Consider the following 22,815-nt stretch of genomic DNA (forward strand, 5'->3'; position numbering starts at 1 on the left):
TTAATAATTAACTTGAAAAATCTAAACAGTAATTGTATTCCTCAGAAATTCATCGTGGAAGGCTGTCATGAGTAAAAAGGTCACACAAGAAAAGAGCTCCAGACATCAGAGTCCATTTTAATGCAATGGACCAGTTTTCAAATACAGGCAGTCATGTGTTTGCTTAGATACTCATTAAACGATCCTCATTATTACACAACATCTCAGGAAATGAGAGGTTAGCCTAAGCCGATATAGATGTGCACAAACCAGAAGGCACTTCAAGCAGCCTTTGTATCCTGAAACCACTGTGAAGCATCAAGCACAGAAATTATTACAAACAAGTTCCTCCAGCAACACAACCGCTCTAAAGAAGGTACAAAAAGAAGACCTACAGACTTCACCACCCTCAAAGACAGTGAATGCTTGACCTGCCTTCAAGACAGTGCAAAAGTTGTGGCCTTCATGAGAGCACTGTGGCTCCAGACCTTCTTTTGAGATATTCTGTCCACGTTTCCCATGTGTCACCCACTTGCTCATCAGCAGCTAAACAAAACAAAACAAAACAGTCAAGAACAAACTGTTTATAAGCTTAGCTTTTCATGCTTTCCCATACTTTTTATCTCTCTCCTTCCCTAGAAGGCAACCTTGGTTTCTCGGACCAGAAATAAGGGAATCAAAGACATTCACAGCGAAAAAGAATAAAGGATTTCTTTCCCAGAAGATGGGTATGCTGCACCTAAACAGTGCCAGTTGCATGTTGCTCCACATCTCCTGCTCCACAGCGTTTCCTTCGGATAGAAGAAGAAAGTCAACAGAAAAACGATTAAAATGGGGACAGGAAGGCTAAGGAAGCATTAACAGTCTCTTCAGAGGCACCATGTTAATAGCTTCTATTGGACAGACAACGTTGAAGGACAAGGATCACCTGGTGCCCATCACCTTACTCGCAAGGGTGACAAAAATGAGCGTTGGCACAAGCAGGTGTGAAAATGCTTCTACCTAACTGATGCTTGGCAAGAACGCTCTCTTGAACAACCTGTGGTAATCCAGGATCTATCCCACAGTTACTGAAAGGTTCAGAAATTTTTCAAAATATCTCATATTGTGCCTTTAAAATGAGGCTATCTTAAACATAGGACAGCAGCCTGTTCAGAATTACCACACAGCAGGACTGATAATCCAAGGCTCTGCTACAGGCTTTGACAAGAAGTACCTACTTACTCATCACTCACCATCAGGAGGTCCTTTACACTCAGAGACTCACTGCAATAACGTCGTGACAAAAGATGGCTCCACACCTAGGTAACTCCATGAATGCTACTGCCCCATGCAAGGGCTGTGAGAGCCAGCAGCAGCTGCTGCCCTCCAGGCAGGACCTCATCTTCCCATTCCACTACAGTTTGTGCATGCATGCACACACACACAGAGCACACTAGCTCAGACATCAGATTGGTGACCGAACTCCAAATGTAATTTGAGGAATCATATGAAGAAATTAGCAGAAGCTTTCGGTCAGTAAACACAAAATATACACGCACACGCAATGGCAACTCATGAAAACAGAAAGACAACTGTGGAAGAATAATTTTCAAGACATCTATGGCTGCTGAAGCCCAGCTGATATCGACCATCAGTACAGAACAGAGTACCTACTGCTTCTTCTAAACCTTCTTTACCCTGAGGCACTTCTTCAAGCAATGAAAGATATTGTTTCAATTTTCACGCCTTAGGTTCATGGGTATGACTCCCATGCAACGCTCCAAGCATGACGGTTTTCACATCCTAGTCCTCAGTGGGCTCCCACAAAGACTGCCAGGTTACGAAGTGCTGTTCCACTACCGCTGCCAGAACGAAGTGTGCATTTACCCCAGTCTCCCTGCTGAAACGACAGCATGCACATCAAAATGGCACTGCCTAACTCAGCCCCGAAGGGCAGTCTGGTCTACAATTAGAAAGCAGAACTCTTCAAACCCAGGATGAGCAATATTCCTCAAGAGTTACAGGTAAGACAGAGGCTGCTGTTTCTAACTAGCACTGCAGTCCCACTCAGTGCTGCCCACATTTCCAGGCCACTTCTAACTACTGGCCTGATGTGACTGCTCCTGCCTCCCCTCCATAGTGCTGACAGACTGAGACTGCAGTTGAGACTGCTCCCTCGTAGCTCCCTCCTCGCTCTAGTGTTGGTTTGTATTCCCCATTCCTGCACGCTCTACAGTTTACAAAGGCCTCTGCTTAGTCCACAGTCAGTAATTAGCCAAAAGTTTTCTAACCACATCTTTTTCCACAGGCTTTCTTTCACTTGGTGTCATTATGCCTAGAGTAAGAAAAAGCCATAATGCTATGGACACCGTAAGAAAATCCTGCCAACTCAAGATTGCAAGACTTGAGTAAGTGTTTAATTTCCACCCTCTATTAAAAACAAAACAAAAAAACCCACCTACTATATTTGGCCAAACTTGAGTTGCCTGCTGGCTAGTTTCCAACTGGACTGATCCAGTTTACTAGGCGCTACTACAGACAGACAGACTAATCTACAATAGTCATTTGCACCAGGTGGTCATTTTTAAAGTTGAGGCAACCCTGAGCACAGTGCCTTTTAATTGAAAGATGCCAAGTCCCTGAAAAAAAGCAGCAGTAAAGATGACAATATGCTCTTTTGCGGGGGGGCGGAATACAGCTCCCATTTTTACAGGCAGTGCCACTTTGCCTTACAAAAGCAGTAGCTGAGCAAGAATTTGTATGAGCAATAAGTTATGATCAAATTCCAGCTTGTGTTTAATTTACGATGAAAGCCTGATGTCATATTAATGCAATTTTAATTCAACCAAATGGGAGAATATCACATCTCCCTTTCTTTTTGAAACTTCAGGTTAAGAAAGTGAATTCCCCCTGTAAGATCCACCATCCAAAAACTTCTTTTTCCTGAAGCTGAGAAAGTAAGAAATTAGCTACTTTCACAGAGGTGACTCTGACATAAAAGGCTAGAGCTTCTCAAGTCATAGTAAGATTGATTCAGGACATGTTCTATAGCTACATTGTGAAAGTTGGACACATTATTTATGTACAAAAAAAGGCATCTGCCCATTTACCCTCCCTGCCTATCTAGTAAATGTAAGGTTCATAGCAAAAAAAAAAAACAAAAACCCAATAACAACAACAAAAACTCTAACAGAATCTGGCACTAGAGAAGTGAATTGAGTTTGCTGCTCCTACTAATGGGTAAAACAGTAAATTACACAACTTTCCAGTGAAAACTAGGCAAGCTAGAAATGACCTATCCCAGATGTAGCATATCTCTTGTTGCCTTCTGAGCTCTGGTTGAAACTTTCACAGCTGCTATCCTTTCTCAAATGCACGCAGTCTGCATTTTCTTTTGCTTTTGCCGTCCTTTGATCCTTTTATGCCAGCTGACTGTTAACTGCTGACATGTATTAACTTTACCATAAGTTCTGTTTAACTTTACCAGTTTCACCACATTTCTGCCATGCGATTAATTAGTCCACTGTGCTGCCACTTAGTTGGCTTGGTCTATATCTGATTCAACATTGGTGTCTGCTTAGTCCATTATCACTTGCAAAGTTGCCTCTCGCTATAGGGCGCAAGGCAGGTCCTCCAGGCATCTGCCACATCCCCTTCTCACCACCTCCAGCACCAGCAGCCACAGTGAGGTGGGGGAAGTGTGCTCACGCTGGAGCTACAACAGGTCAGCAGAGCTGTCTCCAGTCCCAAGCATAAGCAGGGGCGCAGATGGAGAGTGACCAGAGCACAGCATGTTCTGGCAGCTCTCGCTCTGGCAGCTGCCGGGAAGCTGCTGCGTTAGAACATTCCCCCTCGGCCAGCACTAATTTATGCCAGAAGTGGCTCTGGACTCGGAAGCAGCCTCACAGGGATGCAACAGAAAAGTGTCTGAGGTAGAGCAGGGAGCAGGGTCCCCAAGCTCCCATGTGCCTGCATGGTCCCCCACACCTTGGGCCCATTCCAGCTCCACCCGTGACACTAGCCCTGCCTTCCTGCCTCCCACTGCGCTTTCTCTGGACGTTTCTGCCCTACCTCTCTCCAGCCCATCTGCTTGGCACTTGGATCAGTGCTATGATAATGGAGGCAAGAGGAATGTAAAAGGAGTAGCAGGGGGCACGAGAGGAAAAACTGGGTGAGGAAGGGCAGAAAGTACAAGAGAAAACAAATGCAGGCCCCTTAACCTCCTTTCTTCTGTCCACCCAACTTCGTGGGACAGGAAACACCATCCCTACAGCTACCAAGCAAAGGAACTAGAGTGCCCTCCTCTCCCAAGTGTACAGCAGGCTCATCCAAAGAGCACTGATGCGGCTGCATATGCTGCACATGCATAACTGCAATTTAAATACAGCTTGTGAAATGTACAGTCCACAGGCCACAATGCCGCAATCCACAATACGAGCAAAGGACTCAGCAGGAGGGCCAACCAGCATCAGCTGAAGATTTTTTCTGCACATCTAACAGACTTTTCCAGCTTCTGTGTTCTGAGGCCAGTAGGACTGATTAGATTTGCACTATGTGCACGGACCTTAAGGCCCTTGAATAAACACGTACACAATCCACATGCAAGGGCATTTGTAAAGAAGTACTTACGCAGCACACTTTGAAGACATCAACATGTCTGTTCTTCTGCCTCTACAAAGGACTAAATAAAGCTTTTAGCTTTTCTTTTTTGTAAAGCTGTTATCAAAACTATGTAAGGTATAGCTCTCAGTAATTAAAAACGGTTGAGGCGTGTTCACAATAGCAGCACGCACAGCCTCACGGTGCGTGCAATAACTTCACTACCTCGTGCGCTACCCCAAGTCCTACAGCCAGCTGTGTACATGTGCTTCTGGGAACAGTGTCCAGCCCTGCATTAAGAGTCAAGCAAAGCCTCAGAGGTGGTCTGTACCTGTGGTCCCCAGCCTCCCTTGTGGTTAACACTCAGCACACTATATGCTGTGGGCGTATACTTTCATCTTTCTCTCTGAGAAGCAAGTTTCCTGTGGCTGCTGGCAAAGGATCCCAGGGCCATCACGATGCCTGAAAGCCAAAGACCGGGAGCACCAGCCTGCGCGGCTACAGGTAAGTCCCGGCTCGTTCACCATCTGCACTGCCCCCACGTCCCCTTGGCTGGGCGCTGCGTCCCTCACAGGCACTGGGTCCCATGTCGTCTCAACTGGGCCATGCCCTTCAGGTCCCATGTCCCTCACCAGCCCCATGTCCCTCACCAGGATCCTGTGTCCCCTGGTTGTGCCCCACATCCCCCACAGGCCCTGTGTCCCTTTGGCTGGGCTCTATGTCCCCCAAAGGCCCTATGTCCCTCAGCTGTGTCCTATATCCCCTCATCTGGGCCCTCGTGTCCCCCACTGGCCCCAAACCCCTCAGCTGGGCCCTGTGACGCTCAACCAAACCCTGTGTCCCCTGGCTGTACCCCACATCCCCTGTGTCCCCTCGGCTGGGCCCCTTGTTTCCCACAGGCCCCACGTCCCCTCGGCTGAGCCCTGCGTCCCCCACAGACCTCGTGTCCTGCACCCGGAGCCTGTGTCCCTTGGTTGTCCCCCCACATCCCCTCCAATGGGTCCTTGCCTCCCATCAGCCAGGCCCGGCGCCCCCGGCTGGGCCCCCCAGGCCCGGCTGCCCCTTCGCCGTGATCCCGGTGCCCACACGGCCCCAGGCATGGGCGCAGCCCGGCGGGGGACGACGGGCTCCCGGGACCGAGGTGGGGGGGGTCCCCGCCGAGGCGGCTCCTCGGGCGGCGGGGAAGGGCGCGGGCCCGGCGGAGGGGCTCGCCTCGCCCCGGCCCCGCTGTCAAACGCCGCCAGCCCGGCAGCGAGCTGCCGCCCCGTCGGGCGAGACGCGGGGCGGGAAACAGCGACGGCTCCGGGCGCGGCCCGAGAGGCCTCGCGGGCGGAGCGGAGCGGAGCGGGGCGGGGGGCGCCGCCGCCGCCGCCGCCCCCGGAGCCGGCCGGCCGCCGGCAGGGGGCGCCCGGGCTCCGCCAGCCGCCCCGTTCCTCGACAGCGCGCGGGGGGCGGCGGCCGCTCCGCGCCCGCGGGGCCGCGCTCCGCCGCCCGCCCGGCCCGGCTCCGCTCCGCGGCTCGTGTCGTGGCCCCCACGCCGAGCAAAGGCCCGCGCTTCCCTCGCCGGCGCGGCCGCTTGCTGATGTGGTGGAACAGCTGGATTTGGGAAGCGGATACTTCCAGCGATGACATAGATTTTTCCCCCCACTCTCGTTTGCATTATATCAGAATGACCGTCCCACACCCTGACATTTAAAGCAATCCGGGCACGTCTTAGTAGGCTTGAGTAATAGTCACAGGCTGGAGATTCGCGAGTTTCAGCGGCTGCGCCCCGCCGAGCGCGCAGGGAGCCTCCTGGCGCTGCCCTGGCCCGGGGACTCCCGCGCAGCGCAGGGAGCAGGCTCCTGAGGAGGACGGGACGTATGGATATACAGACACGCTCTTGCATTAGAGCCACCAACTTCTTTTCGCTTCCCCAGCAACGCGCTCCGCAGTAAAAGCCACCCATCCCTATATTTGACTCTACTTTGTCTCAGATTTGCCAAGTCTTACTCATTTTTTGGAAGGAAACTCCCTCCTTTCTTTCAGTCTTCTTGTTCTTTTTCAATAAAAAAAAAAAAAAATTAAAGTCTTCCCGTCCCGGGATAGATTTCTGCAACACGTTTCAACTGCAAATTAATAAAACCCCTCAGTCATTCCTTTAAAACAAAAGGAAACACCCCCACCCCGCCCCAGACCTTCAAGGCTTAATTCATTAAAGCTGGTGCGTGGCGGGAGGTGAGGCTCGCTAGGTAGCCGGGGGGAGGACGTGACGAGCGGGCTGATGAGCGCCGGCCCCCGCGGCCCCGCGCCCCTTTGTGCGGCCAAGTTAACTCGGAGCGGGCAGCGGACGGCGCTGGCTGCCGGCTCCGCTCCGCGGCCGGCTCCTCCAGCCCTGGAGTCTCCCCCCGCCTTTTTCCCGCCGCCGAAACTCCCCTCAGTTCCTTTCACGATGCTCTCACTTTCTTTGTAAGACAAAGGAGAAACCCCAAGGAGCGGAGGGAGGAAAGCAGTGCCCCGTGCCCCCGAGAAGCTGGCGGTGGGTGTAAAAGGGGGCGTTTTGCTCCACTGACCTTGTGATCCTCTTCCTCACCCACCACCCCCCTTTTAACATGAAAATGTGGCTCAAAGGACTGCTTTCTGCCTCCTCTGGAGGGATGCTGTCTGAGCTTCTCAGCCCCACTGCCTCGCTCTGCCCTGAAAACAGCTTTCCAGGAACATCAGGGAAAAGAGGAAGAAAGGAAGAAAGAAAAGGAAGGATGGAGACAGAGGAGATTGAGCTCACGCTTTTCCAAATGCGAGAAAACCTGGTGGCCGGAAAGGTTTCCTCGGACCATTCTTGTCGCTCCAGCTACACGAGTGCTTTGTGTATTTAATACCCGTACAAAATAGCTTCCTCCTTTCTCCCTCTTAAGCCCCATTGCAAACCAAGGTGCAGCACTACCTTCTCATCCATTCAAACAACCAATATAGAGACTTCTGTCAGTGTTTCCACCCCCAAAGTCTTTTATTTCCTAGTTTTCTTTGTTCTCCTCTTTGCACAAGGGAATATTTGTGGATCCCCGAAAAGCCCTTCTCCTCTCGCCCCGCGTGTCGTTGAACTTACCCCAGGTTGTTTAAATTCACCAATCATTGATATTCATTCTCTCTCCCTTAAGGTCTGCAGTTCAACTCTTTGTCTTTACAGGTACCAACAGCAAAACAAACGTTTTAAATCTTGCACTAGGTGCTTACTGGCAAGGAAGAAAAATGCATTAAAAGAGTATAGTTACCTTAAAAGGTAGTGTATTGCAGAGATTGCAAAAAATCACAACGTGGTGCTAGGCTAGTCCAGAGATCCCAGTGGCCGCATGAAAGAGTAAATCCCCTTGTTAGTGCTGGAAGGAGATGCTGGTTCCGGGGTCTCCCCTTCTCCCAGAGCTCAGTCTCCCCTCCCTCCCCACTGGCGAGCACCTGACTCCGAGCTGCTGAGCCTGAACTGAGTTGTGGGCAAAAGGAGCTCGCCTACAAGTTCAAATGCGAGCCTTAGCCACCCATCATTATTATATCATTGTACCGTCAGCGCTGCAGAGGAGGGGCGCTGGCTCGGGGAGAGGAGGGTTCACAAGCTCTTCAAGAGCCTCGTTGCAATTGCAAAGCTCCCGCAGCTGCTCGGCGCAGGAGAGCCCCCAGCGCCTGCCTCCGCGGGCACTCCCGGGCCCGCCCGGCGCGTCCCAGCGGGCGCGGAGCGGCGCGGAGCGGGGCGGGGGGGGAGCGCCGCTCCCCGCGGAGCAGCGCGCCCGCCCCCGGCCCCGCACCGCACCTCGGGCGTCCCCGCAGCCCCAGCCTGAAAGCGACCCAAAAAACAGCTTCAAGACCTACGGCTCGGCAGAGTCCGGGCCGGATTGTGCCTCTCCGCGCACAGACATCGACCCTCTGGAAAGTGTGAAAGAAACATTGTTTCCTCATTAAATAATTAACTGAGAAGAGAATGGAGAGACCTCCTCCACTCTGGCTTCCCAGCCACTCAAACGGGGAAAGTGACGGGGACTGAAATCCCTTTTTCCCCTTTGCCTCCCCAATCTCAGCGGAGGTTGTAATAAAAGAATATATTGGTGATTGTTCCAAACTTCCTCTGACTGTGCCAATTCACAGGCAGTCTCACATCTACAGCCTCCCGAGCCAAGCCTCTCCACCCTAGTTTTATGCATCTCCAGCCGCTTTTCTTTTTTTATTGAGATTAGAGACTGTATTTGCTGTCCAAACCTCTTGGAAATGAAGTCATGAGCAGAACCCTAACCCACCCTTTTACAGGGGACTCTCACCATTTAATACTCTGCCTGTATTTCACGTGCAGCTCCTTTCCCAAGATGTACCTGTCTTGCTACGTGACAGAGGCTTAAGGCACCCTTCACCAGGCACAACAGTTTGGCAAGAAGCTGTGCCTCTGGTAAGCTCACTCCCAGAGGAACGTATACCACATTCCCCTCCCCTCCAGGAAGGTGTAAATCTGGAGCCAGCAAAGAAAACTGTGGAGAAATAGGTGTGTCTGATCACAGCACTCTGGGCACGTTTCTGGCAGTCCCAGACGCGAACGCTAGGAAGATGCAGCAGGGGTTTTCCTTCAGAGCCTCTCTCTGTTATTGTTCCAGCTCCCGTATCTCTGGAGTTTTGCTGACAGCGGGTTTGAAACAAGCCCAGAACATTTCCAAACCCAGCCCTCAGTGCCAAGTTGGAGGAGTGAGAGGTGGAAGAGATCACAGCTAAGTAGGGGGAGACAGAGACCTGAGGGCTTAACCCAGCTCAGGTTTGTCTGAGCCATGAGTCAGGCCTGAATGGAGCTGGATGGCAGGATGAAATCCTTATCTCACCTCCAGAGACTTGGCTTGTTGCTCTTTCCTCCTTAAGTAGGGTAAATCCATAATTACCTGCTACCAAGGACTTTAAGAAGTGGCCAATCCCTTCTCCTATGTGAGTGTAGACTGTATTTGGCCACAGCAGCACCACATATCTGAACCCCAGCACCAGTCCCTCCAGTCCTACTTGTCAAGGGCCAGTCCCAACTCAGCACACGCAGCCCCTGCGCTATGCCCTGTCCGATCAGACTATATCTCCCGAATGTTGGGTTGCGGGCTTTTTTAATCCTTAAACATTGTGCAGTGAAACAACTGACAGAAATGTAACTCGGTACTTTAGAATGGGCACTATAAAGTGTTGAAGGCATATTTTGAGACTTTTAATGCAAAAAAAAAAAATTCACACAAAGCATTATAGTTCATTTTTAAGACATGGGGGATGGGGAGCATACAACTGCTCTCTGCTTCCCCCCTTTCAAGCCTGGCCCTCCCTGCCCAGCCGCGTGTAGACAGCCACCCTTCCTGCTGAAGCCATGCGCACTTCCTCTGCACAATGTTGTGATTAAAGGAGAAAATGGAACTTTACATTTCTTCAGCCCAGCCCCTTCAGCTCTCCACGACATAAGAGGTTGTGCAGTGTGCACATATAGGGTGCTACTCCCTCTCCCCACAGGTCTGTGGGCCACAGACCAAATCCTTTGAAGACATGTACATTGTTTGGAGATCTCTCTGGATGGATCCCCCGCTTCCTGTCAGCACCAAGGCCTTGGCAATGGCCCATTCCCTTTTCTGCAGCTCTCAGACAATGGGGTGGGACTCCTGCTACCATCCCAGGCTGCAGGAAAGGGGAGCAGGGTGCACCCAAGGGCACTGGTTTTCTCCACCTCTCCTAGCCAGCCTCCAGAAGCACTACAATATGAATGAGGAGCTCCTAAATGATCAAGCATCAAGGTCAAACTGATGCTAGTTCAGATCTCCCCTCTTGCCTCTGTCACCCCTCACATCTTTCCAGCTTTGTCTACACTTGCTCTCCTTGCCTTGCTTGGCCTCAGGCAGGCCAGGGTGATTTTTAACAGTCAAAATAGAAGCCAGCTCTACAGCCCTGGTCTTGCTTCTCCGTCATCTCTTGACACGAGGCCACTGAAGTTGAATAATTGCTCCTGGCAAAAGAAGAGAAGAAAAGTCAGTGAATTCCTCCCGTCTTTATCCCTGAGAAGATCTTGATTCACCTGCGGAGCTGGCACCAGTGAGCTGGGGCACGAGCTTGTTCTCGCAGCTTTGGCTGCCTCAGGAGCAAGCAGGAATACCCAAGGTGGGGAAGGTGCAGTTGCCCGCAGGGTCTTGGGGCACCCCCTCTGCCTGGGGCTCCAGCCCAAGGGCTGCCCACTCCTCCTGGCCAGCCTTCCAGGGGGAAGGAGACACTAGGAGGGTGGTTATGAGCAGGAATTGGTAGCGGGGGGAAGGGGGGGGTGTTAGCCTTTTTTTGCCTAGGGCCACCACCAAGAAGCAATGACAAGTTAAACCCCAGGACTAACGGAGCGGCGGAGCAGCCTCAGGTCTGCTCGTTCGTATCTCATTTTTCACCATGGGAGAGAAAAGAGATGACTTTTAAAGAAAAGACCTCCTCTCTTCTCATCTCCCCCCGGGCCCCTCAAGTGCCGGAGCCCTGATGGGAACCGGACGACCAACACGTTCATTCATAGCGCTGGGAAGAAAGCGCAGGCTGCCGAAACCGCCCCTTCCCCTTCCCCTCCTCCTCCTGCTCCTCCCCCCCACCTCGCCGCGGGCTGGCTCCCGCCGCAGGCTCCCGCGCCCCCGCCCGGCCCTGCGCGGCCGCCGGCGGCCCGGCGCGCTCCGGCTCCAGCAAGATGCGCGGCCCGAAGCGCAGCTCGGGGACGGCGGGCGGAGCCGCCGCCGTGCTCAGCCAGGCCCTTTGTCTGCCCGCCCTGCGCGGCCGCGGCCGGCGGGGAGCTCCCGGCGCCCCCGCGGAGCCTCGCGGCCCCGGCGCTGGAGCCGCGGGGCGCGCTGCCTCCGCGCCCGCCGCGCCGCGCCGCGCCGCGCCGCCCGGCCCCGCGCTCCGGCCGCCCCGCGGCGGGGGGAGCCCTCCTCTGGCCCCCCGCCGCTGTCCCTCGCCTTCCCCGCGAGGAAAACTGACCGACCGAGCGCCTGCAGAAGGGGGATACGGGTTATTCAGAGACAGCTAGCAACTGCGCAAAGAAAGCACGCAGGCCGAGAAAGCGCGTTTTGTTCCCTCTCTTGAGCGTTGTGGGGATCACTCGCAACTGCACGAAAAAGAACCTTTCTGAGCAGGAAAGAGACTTGCAAGCTCATATGTCTCCTCAAGAGCCGCATGACACAAAGGCACATGCAGAGGTAATAAAGGTAAAAGCAGGGTACAGCTGGCTCCACCGAGCCCTGTTTGCACAGCGTGCTTCAGCAGGCTGCAAGAAATGTGGGGCTGGGGCGGAGGGTCAGAGAAGGAAAGGAAGTCATCCAAAGGATCGTCAATCCAAGACGAAAAGAAAACACCAGAGGAAGGAGGCTGATTTACACTAGAGACCCTCAGGGTTTTTAAGAATGGTGAGAAGTACTGGGGAAGATGAGGAGCTAGTCAGGCTAGAAAAACAGACCTCTAAAACCTTTTTGTTTTTTTCATTCAGCTTTATTTGATGCTCTCCTTTTACCCTGAGCGCTAACATTTCTGCACTGAATGAAAAATCATCCAGAGAAGGAAGCGCCTTTTCTCCCCTCAGCAAGACCATGCAAACTTCCTCTATGTCTGAGGCCTGAAACATAGTCTAATTTACTGTGAACGTCAAACTTTTTTCTTTGTAAATAGTTTAGGCAAAGTAGAAATAGTAAACCTTTACATAGGCTTCCAGATGTCTCCCATGATAAATCATTGTTTTCAGATGTTCAAACTTCTGTGAAAAAACCCTAACACAGGAAAATGTTTAGGCTTTGTCTCAATCCTAAAGCAATATTGTTTGAAGGAAAAAAATCCTATTAGCTACCTCATAGTCCTGAGTTGATGAAAAATATTATTTTCATTACAGACTTTTTAAGTACAGGTTTTATGTTTGCTGACTCAACAATGGTTATCAGTTTACATGTGAAACACAGACCTTAAATTGTTCTTTATGAGAAACCGTTGCTTTTGAAATATCTGAAATTAATTAGACCGAGGCAATGGGCAACGTGCAGATGTCAAACTGAGCATCTGTGGAGAAAAAGCTTTCCATCCCTTGAAAGCATACTACAAATCTGAAACACAGTCGGCTGAAGAAAAACACTTTTACCTGGTATAGGTTCTCTCGAGCCAACATCTGTGGTTTTACTGTCACTTTCTCTTAGTCTTTTCCTATGCCTTTTTTTCTCCTTTCCCCCCCTGAATTGCTGTGGGTGAAAAGCCTTACATAAAAGTGATGGAAATAATTCATGTAATTTGGATGCCAGCGATATTAAGGTCAGTTGAGGCAAATCAGATATCCTTGCAAAGTTAGTCTATTTGGCCTGCTAGCTCTGGAGGTCTAACTTCCCGTTGCCTTCTACTTGTAAACTGCGGTGCCACACCAGCTGTGCTGAAAATTAATCCATCACTCCAATTTTCCTCTTAAAGGTAGAAGAATGTACATTGCATCCTGATTTTAATGTGAATCAGTTATCTAGAGTGTGTTTTCAAAAACCACAAAATCGTTCAGAACAATAGACTTCTGCAAGTTCTCAGATTCTGTATTTAAGAAGAGCTTTTCTCAGTCCTTCTCCTTCCGACGCTTCAAGCCAAATACATTTTTACCAGACAAATTAAAACTCTTAAAAGTAGTCAACCTCAGCAGCAGCAGTAACTTTAGCATGTATAACCCCTTCTCAAATGAAACACTTGAATGCTTATGTCAATGTTTCTTTTGTGGCAAAACCCTTCTCCACCTATTTTTACTCTGTATTTCTGTAGTGGAGGAGAGAATGTTAAGCTATGAAAAACTATGAATAGCGTGTTTCATTTGGTAAAAGAACAAACCACAATTGATGGTTAGGCATTATTTCTGCATTAACCGTAATGATGCAGACACCACATTATCTAAACAAAGATAGTCAGCTTCCAGGACAGAGTTTATCAGAAGGAGGTCCAGGGCACCAAGGCTTTCAGCAGCACTTGACTATGGCAAAGACCCCCTTGACAAAAGTACATTTTTCTCCTGCCTTTTAACACTGTGCTCTGTTCTAATTCCCCTACTCTGAAGGCAACGGGCCAGGCTAGGATAGTTTTACTTACGCAGAGTGCTCTGCTTCTGTGGCTAGTCTCACTAAAATGTGTGCAGGAAAACTGATGGTATTTCGTTCTGCCCAGTGTAAGCAAAAGTGTCAGGTTCGGTCTTCAGCTTAGGCAGATCTGCTTTATGTGGCCAGATCTGGCTCTTCAAAGAATAATTACTTTGTAATTTTGGGGAGGAGTCATCGGGGTGAACAGGTCAGCGCTGAGGTCCTTCTCCATGCTGATCCATATGAGGGCAGAACACAGCACTAAGAAAGCACGGGGGGAAGAAACTTATCAGTACCGGGCGGTCTGAGCCATAGTCAAGTGTTGCGCTAATCCTTACTGTCTTGGACTTCCTCAGATAAACTCCATCCTGGACACACATTATTTTTGTTTTGATAATTCAGTGGCTGCATCATAAGCTTTAACTCAGAAGTAATCCTGAATAATCAAATGTGGTTTTGTTCACTTACTGTTACCAAATGAAATGAGCCTTTCATAAGTTCTCTCGCTTTTTTTTTTTTTTTTAAATGATTTGAAGGTACCACCATTGTGCAAAGAATAAATTCACTGGGTCTGGTTCCACACTGATAGGGCAAGCTCTTCAAACAGATTAAGAGAGACTTTTTTTAAACTAATCTCTTTTTCCTGGGCCTTCTCTTCTATTGCTGAAGCAATAACAAACATTTGCAATGTGTTTAATCCAAAAGAACACTGAAGTCACTAGAAAGATGCCACTGATTCCACTAGTTTCAGTCAGTAGTTTCTTCTCATATGAAGGAGAATAAAGATATAAAATGGAACAAGAAGGCTCCAAAAACAGGAGAAAAGGGAGACTGCATTTTTTTTCCTTGTCCTCCATCATGCAAGAAAAATCTCTGGTTTTCTTCCCCAGGGAGTCCTTTTGGCAGAGCAAGTAGCAGATCAAAATAAAAAGTCAGAAATTTTGGTAGCTGTTAGCACAGGTCTTACCATTAGGTAGTTACGAGCAAAGAAACACAGAGATACATGTCTACAAGCAGAGTCATAATCCACCTTGAGGAAAAGAGTGTAAGCAGGTTTGCAGACCTGAGTCAGGCCCTTTCTGGATATCTCACGTCTGCTGGCTGGTTCTCTGACATGGCTAGGATAAGTATCTGTGACAAATTTATATAAAATTTCATATAAAAAAGGCTAGGAGTTCTTGTAATACAATGGGCAATTTACAAGATTTTTGAGGTGTTTGCAAAGGTTTTCCACACAAAAACTCTATCACTTTCTTATTATGTTATCAGCTTTTCTTGCTCAGAGGGTTTGAAAGGGCAGGCATAACAGCAAGAAGAAATATCCACTCCTTCCTTTAGGGAACATGTCGCTCTGAAGCGGAGCAGGCAGGCAGGGCTGGCACAGTCTTGGCTTCTGCCAGCAGCTTCACTACCCATTGAGAGCTCCAGCCACTGCTGACTCTTCAGCAGATCCTCTATACTTTGCGCTGCTGAAAGAGTCCCTGTTTGATGAGTCCCCGCCAGACTGAAAACTATCCTACTTTGCTGAGTGTTCTGTGATTTTTAATGGGGTTTTTAAAGGTCTCAAAGCTGGAAACGTAGTACTCAAGAAGCTTGTTTGCATTTAACAAAATACATGAATCTCTGCGGCAGTAGAGAAAACTTCGGGAACAGGAAGCAGCTTCACTCTAAAGATTAAAGCACAAATAAAAATAATCAAAGATAGATTAAAAAAAACTCCCATGATTTTTAAGGCAATCTTACTGTTTTGGACAGAGATGGGCTCAATGCTTTGGAAAGTCTGAGACTATTAATGGAGTCTCGTTATTGACAAAGAAGGGGGAAAAATAGTCCCCAAGCCTTGAGAAGGACAGAAAACTCTTCTCTTGCTTTGATATAAGGTTATTCAGATGTGCCTATGAAGGCACATCTATGGGACATGTAAAATGGCTTCTGGAGACTGAACATGAGCTGGTACCATGCCAGCCCAGGATGAGGTAGGGCTGCTTTTACCCTTGCTTCAGAATCAGTTGTGCTCTTCTGATGACACAAAACATCAGGACCAACTATCCAGCTAACAGCTGAGGATACAACTTACTGAATGCCTTTTCATCTTTCTCAAGATATTCTCTGGTTTTGGCCATACAGACCAAGGCTATGACTTCCAAGGATGACCGGCAGAAATGCAAGTGTAATGATCAGTCTGAAACACCAATCCCAGCCTTGCTCACCTTCTACTATCTGACTTGAATGCCTGACGACAGTTTTCAACATTAGCTCAAACAGCTACAGCCACAGCAGCAGCCACAGACTAGAGAGCTGTAGCTTTGCTCTTCTAGTACTGATGTGATATATATATATATACACACTCGTATATTTTCTGTGACATGGTCACAGCTGCACAAATTCCTACTTCGACTAACGCTTTAGCAGCCTTTGGACATAGGCCCACAGCTGCAAAATACTGATTGACAGAGCAAGAATCTGGGTCTGTACTCTCCAGGCCTGTATGGGAGACACCAGAGGCTTCGAGGCTGTAAAGAAAAAGAGCAAGGGAAGGAATTGCACTGTTCTAAGCTGTTAACTTTGAAGGTGCCACCTGAAAACTATGAAGTGAAAAAGAAAAAAACCCTCAAATATACATATTCATTGACACGAAAACTAAACAACAAATCATCACTGCCTTTTTTCTCATCTTCTGGATCCATACCTAAGCATCTAGAGCATCAAGAGCACAGTCCTTACTAACTGTCTGAAATCTGATAATTTGCTAGTGGAACTAAAGGAAAGAGGAAAGGAGAAAACGGTGATCCCACAGAAGTCCTTGAGGAACAGAGTAAGGAGGCCGAGGAAGGCAAAGAGGAGGTTGAAAGGGATCAGGAACAAAGAGGGTCTGTTGTGACCTAGGAGTAGACAGAAACAGAACCTAAAAAATGAACCTAAAATCTAAAGCTGATGGAATGGTAATGAACAAACAAATATTAATGCTAGAAAGAATTACTACTGCTATTTCCTTTGTACAAATTCCAGCTTCAGCATTTGGCTTGTTTCATAGCAGCTACAAACATCCCTTGGCTTGATTCTATAGAGTCCTTTTTGGTAGGAACAGCAGTACACCATGGGAATCCCCAGCCACAGACCCTCAGCATCTTATGGGAACAAATGAAGAATATTCTGGGGCAGTTATTTTGATCTCTGCAAGCCAAATGTACGATTGCTGACCAGCAGTCTTCAGGAACACACTGGAACATAAACCACAAGGACACCACACTTTGCTATCATGCCTACTTCAACAGCCATGAAAGGCAAGTATAACAACGAGGACACCTCCCCAGGTGAGCTCCTTCCTTGAACATCATGCACCAGACTGTGCTGCTAACATGCCTCGGCAGACGCAGAATGGGGTATTCTGCCAACTGCTCAAGGAGCTGGGAAGCTGTAAGTCCCCATTTCACAATTCCTAGGACTCAACTTATAAGCAAGTATCAGCAGGACTCAACTACAAGTCAACATTGCTCAGCAATTTTTGCCTCTCTGGTAGCAAGTGCCATCTCTCAAAGGTGCATTCCATTATTATCCTGTAGCTGCTTAAAGAAGGATAAAATAAAGCTTTTATGGTATCCAAATATTCAGTGAAAGGTTTCCTCTGTCATGGTGAACAGAATCTCCCAGGATGAGACAGAATGGGAACAGCTCTAGTGTTCATAACATTAACTACAGAAACTCAAAAAAAGTCCTTTTTAGTAGAAAATCATGCAAAAGTACCGTAAACTTTACTAGATTTTTCCATATTAACATCAATGAACTTACCACAGCTGTTGGCCTGGCATAGGAGCACAAAGGATGGGTTCTCTTTTCTGTTTTGAACCCGATATCTGACTGCGCACATACCTTCAACACAATAGCCCCAACAGTTGACATTTCCATGCCCTAAGGGGTTAGATAGCACCTAGTGCTATCTATTCCAGGTGACGAGTTTGCAAACAGGTATGATGACACGCTCCTGAACAGATAAGGAGCTCTCATGCTGGGGGCTGCCTCAGCAATGTTGGTGTGGACTCCCCTCAGACCCACATAAAACTCCTCAATATGGAAGTTTCGTGATCACCGCAGATCCTTCCACCAGTAATGGTTTTGTGAGCCAAGAAATGAAGGGAGCTGTGGTAACATAAATATAGATAAACTCACTTGTTTGGTATTTTATTTCAAAGGATGAGAGGTGGTCCAGGTCTGCTCAAATTGGGTGGGGAAGTATTTCTTCTTCTTGTTTTTATCCTCAACCACATTATTGCTCAAAATATTCCAAAAAAAGCCACTTAAGAAGCACCTATTTGATCACCTCCTTCCCAAATTTTTTTTTCCGCCTGGTATAGATGCATGGGAGATAAGGGAAGCTGTGTTTGCAACTGTTGCTGCTGAAATCAAAAGTAATACTACCCAGGAGCTGTCTTCCCAGCTTCTGTGTATTCCCTATTATCAGCATTGCAGGATACCACACATTTTAGTTTGTAATGGACAGTTAATAACCACTTAAAGATGGTGTCAGCCACTCCAGGGGCCATGTCAGTCCTGTGATGGTAGGAAAGGAATCATAGGGTTTGGGGAGTTTGCCTCTTGCAGACTACATTCTGGCTAGTTCCCATCAAGCATTCCACAAGATAAGTCCCAAAACACATAGGGCCTGTCAGGAAAGCAAGGGAAAATCCTATCCCATGGAAGCAATAACTCATAGTGAAGTAAATGCTGGCTGGTCCTTTGGTCATAGCTACTACATGCCAGCTATGACCAAGCTGCTAGGACAAAGCACTTTATAGTAAAGTAGCCTGTTTCTCTTCCATTAAGCAAGTCTTTAGCGCTGCAGGCTCAGGTCAGACCAAGATGAGAGAGGATTCTCCCCACAACATGCAGAGTATGTGTTGTAGGAGCAGTCGCTGGCAGCTCGGCAGGGAGGTTCTTCCTGCTTTGATACTCAAACAGACTTTGCTCATCTCAGTGCACCAGGGAATTTGAGGAGCCATTGGGAAAGCAGAGACAGAAAAGCAACCCAGCAGCAGCAAGGCAAAAGCACTCCGAGGGCCGCTGGGGCATGATCGTGGGAGTAGTTTATCTTGGATGGAGCCAGGCAGAGGCAAAGGGGGTTAAGGAGCAGCGAGATGCCACAAAATGGAAGGAACTGGGAGACAGTATAGCTGAAGGAGGAGTGTCAAAACAAACTCCACAGAACAACAAAAGACAGGAAAAATAAGTTTGCTTTGTTCTTTGTTTGCTTTTTAATGAAAATAGGCAGCCCAGTGTTTGAGGATTGTTAGCATTTCTTGCTGACCTGCAGCTGGTGCATTTTTCACCCACTTCTGTCAGATTTTATTTGAGTTTGGTACTGAACGCTGATCAGACTTTGCCCCCTTGCTTTACTTAGGCTTGGAACTGCTTATACAGCAAACACTCTCTGCTAGGGTTCTCATTAATCCACTTCTTTGTTGAGGTTTCCTAGAGGAATTCCTATTTGGTAAACCAAACAAAATTAAAAGGAATGCATCTGTACTAAGGATATCCATCTTGGGTCTCTGGGCTCTATTGTCCCATCTAAATTAGACTAGGAGGCCTCCTGCGTTTGCCTGGTGCCATGATTCCCATTGGCACTTGATAAAGAATTAATAGCATATTAGTCTAGAAACTTAGCAAATGCAGTATTTTGGAGACCTCTGGCAAGGCAACACGTGCTCATGCACACTGAGCTCCTACAATGGGAGAAATGACAGGATCCCTACCACTAGGTGGCACTTTCCTTCTTACATATTACTGTAATTAAACTGAATGTCTGATGCTGGTAATGAACGTTGCCCACTCTTTTCAATAGGCTAAAGGGGATTGAAGCTGATATACAGTATTTGTTTTTGTTTAGACGAGACTGGTGAGTACTCTTCAGCTTAGCTTCTTGTCTTTGTTTTTTTCAGATGCTCAGATCTCACGACAAGCTCTTTGCCTCTGCATTTGTTTTGTTCAAACTTGTGAACCTCCTACACATATGTAAAGTTGGATCCCTTCCTTTAGAGATAGTGCTTGTTATTGAAAACAGACAACTTTCAGTCCCAATTCAACGTTCATTCCGTCTATGTTGCCTTAGTATCAGCCTTAACCAATATGCTGTGAAAGAAGACAAGACAGGAAAGGCAATTTGGGCCTTACAGCTACTCCTTACACAGCACCCACAGAGAAAGTTTAAACTGGGTGAGAACTTTAGAGTTTGGCCCAAGAAACTGTACACTTTCTTAAAAAAAAAAAAAAGCTGGGTTAAAGAGGTTGTATTGTGGATTATATGACATTTCACCTTATGTTTTAAGTTTCTATAAAGCCTAGTTTAGGTCAAACTGATTTTGGCAGAAAACCAGGCATAACTAAGAGCTCCATATAGTTTCCATCTGAAAACATAAATCAACCAGCAGGCTCATGGGCAGCCCAGCCAAGGTTTGCTGAATCTTACTGCTCCAGACAGTAAGGCTTTCAGTGAATGTAGTCTGATATGTAGTTTTGGCTATGATACGTAGATATGTAGCTTGTTTGTTTTGCAAAGCATCTGGGTGCAACGACAGGAGGAAAGATAAGTGAAATGTGGCTTTTTCCAGACTCAGACACTGCCCTCAGACCCCCAGTTTCTGACAAACAGTGGGCTCTTTTACGCAGTCTTGAGTGGCTTGGCGGAAGCATGTGCGATGCAAATGGGAAAAGGGTATGAGGAGATTTATATGTTTTTAATGTGCGCACACACATGTATTTATACTGTGTCATCTGTGATCAACTATATATCCATTCATACCCGCACTCTCCCGTTTGCCCATTTTCCTTTTTATCCAGTCCTCTTTGCTAATGCCGTTCTTTGGTGAACTTCAAGGCTTCAGTTTGGCAGTCTTGCACACTCTTTTGTACTGAGTCACCTTCCTCTGTGCTTAGTGGGATTACTCTCACAGAAGGATCAAGGCCTTATTCCGCAGGGCAGGGTCTGTGTTTCTGTGGAGTGCCTTGAGATGTTACGTTTAACAGAAGCACTGATCTTTATAAAAGTGAACAGGAACACATCACTTCAGATTTGTGGAATGATTTAATAGGCTCTCATAGGCTTGAAGTAACACAAAGAAAGTCCTGAATAATGTTTTTTTTCTTGGAATTTGTTCATTTCACTGACTAAAAGGTGTGTTGTAATTTTTTTGTGATATTACAGTCTAAGTGGTTTCTAATTAAATCCTTCACATCATAGTATAACTCTGCTCATCACCCTCTGGTTCTTATAGTATGGCAATAATTTCACTCTGATTCACAGAGAGTTGGCTTGTTTCTGCCTATGAGTATTCAATATCCCTCAGGATTAATGCTTTTTAAAACTTCCTAACATATTCCAGTCCGTTCTGCGGCTTTCAACATCACACTAAAGACTTTCAGCACACCCTTTGTACTACAGACTCAGGGCCTAATTAACAAATACTAATTATGTTGCTGAGGGCACGCACTGCAATAGTTTCCTTATATGCAATCCAGGTATGTAAGATGGAAAAAAAAACCCTTCAGTACAAAGTGTTGGATGGATGAAAGGTGAAAGCATTTTTCCCTTATATTTACAATATTCTGAGTTGACATGAAAAAGCATGCCCCAGCTTGTGAATAGAGAGCCAAGCCAAGGGCTCTCACACTGATGAATCCCTTAGAAGTGAGCTGTGTTTAAAGGCTGGGATTTGTTCCTTGATGTGGATGCTGCACAGGCTGTGATTTTTTACTGGACAGGCAGTGGGACTGCAATGCACATGAGAAGGTTGTACAGATGCAGGCCAGCATCACGAGACCCAAAAAGATGCGCTGACTAGATAGGGCTAATGGAAGGCCTAAAGCCTGGTTAGTCCCTGGTAAATCTATCGCTTTACTTGTCAACAGCAACTGGAGAAATCTTTTCATGAGCTTTGCTTCTTCTTGCAAAGTTTACCTAACTTCTTCTGTTCATACATGTCTTTCTTGAATGTATAGCATATCTGCTTCCTTCCAGGGCCTCTCCTTTTCTTGGACAAACACTCCTTCTATTTTGATTTAAAAGCCGAGAAAATCCTGACTCTTCATTTGTGTTTGAGTTCCCACACATCGATGCTTACAGTATCTCAGGGCACTGATGGAGAACAGGATCTAAGGCCTTGTCAACATCTATTTTCACAGGACCGTTCTGCAAATTCCCAGTGCTGCACTGAATGTGTCTGAAAAGCATTTAGCAGCACTAATTCCATTTCTGAAATCATAATCATTTCCATTAGCACCAGGGAAACTGAATCATGGGTGCTAATACCTGTGCTGCAGATATCTTCTTGACAATCCTTGTTCTTCTAAATTAAATTAAAGAGCTCTGAAACTAAAGAGAGAAGGGCTGAACAGGGCAAATAGAGGAAGAAAAGGTTTTTATTTTCATCGTTGCATGCTAAAAGTTTTTGCTGACGCTTTGTGTGTGTGGCAGGAATGGAGCTGATACCATCCCAATAGAAGAAGCTAAGCAAATCAGATTCTTATCTTAAGAGGAAAAGATGAGAAAATCTTTACATTGTTGAGAACTTTGCCTCATCCTTTTACAGATAATTGCAAAGGAATAAAAGGTAAAAATAAATTACATTTAAAGAGCTATCTCAAATATGCCCCCCAAGACATAAAGTAGTAATAAGCTATTTGCTATAATTAGTTTCACAATTAAAATACCCATTGGATATATAAGTATTGTTCCTGAGACAGTTACCCACTAATGCCGTGCTGCTGTAATGGATAAACCATCCAACTGTAGATGATCTCTGGGTGTTGAAAAGTTATAAAGATACTAACTTTAAAGACTGGAAGTATCACAGAATCACAGAATCACAGAATCGTTTAGGTTGGAAGGGACCTCTGGAGATCATCTAGTCCAACCTCCCTGTTCAAGCAGGGTCACCTAGAGCATATTGCCCAGGATCACATCCAGATGGGTTTTGAATATCTCCAGCGAAGGAGACTCCACCACCTCTCTGGGCAACCTGTTCCAATGCTCTGTCACCCTCACAGTGAAGAAGTTTTTTCTCAGGTTCAGATGGAACTTCAAGTAACTCAAGTAATCTTGACTTCCTGCGTAACACATACAGAAATACCTTATATCAGAGTATCTACATAATTTTCACATAAGAGTACACGGATTTGTGTGGAAAAGTAA

General features: G+C 47.3%; 1 protein-coding gene across 3 annotated transcripts in view; it reads right to left on the minus strand.

Annotated features, from left to right (window-relative positions):
• LOC138064833 (versican core protein-like) overlaps nucleotides 1-8,244 on the minus strand; it is a 116,083-nt gene extending 107,839 nt beyond the window's left edge. For 2 of the 3 annotated variants that reach the window (XM_068928909.1, XM_068928908.1), the window contains exon 1: nucleotides 7,812-8,244. The gene's annotated coding sequence lies outside the window, so the exon portion shown is untranslated. The remainder of the gene's footprint in view (nucleotides 1-7,811) is intronic. The other variant, XM_068928910.1, reaches the window with a different exon arrangement.
• Nucleotides 8,245-22,815: the final 14,571 nt, after the last annotated feature.

This window comes from Struthio camelus, chromosome Z (assembly GCF_040807025.1).
Source record: "Struthio camelus isolate bStrCam1 chromosome Z, bStrCam1.hap1, whole genome shotgun sequence".
NCBI classification, from domain to species: Eukaryota; Metazoa; Chordata; class Aves; order Struthioniformes; family Struthionidae; genus Struthio; species Struthio camelus.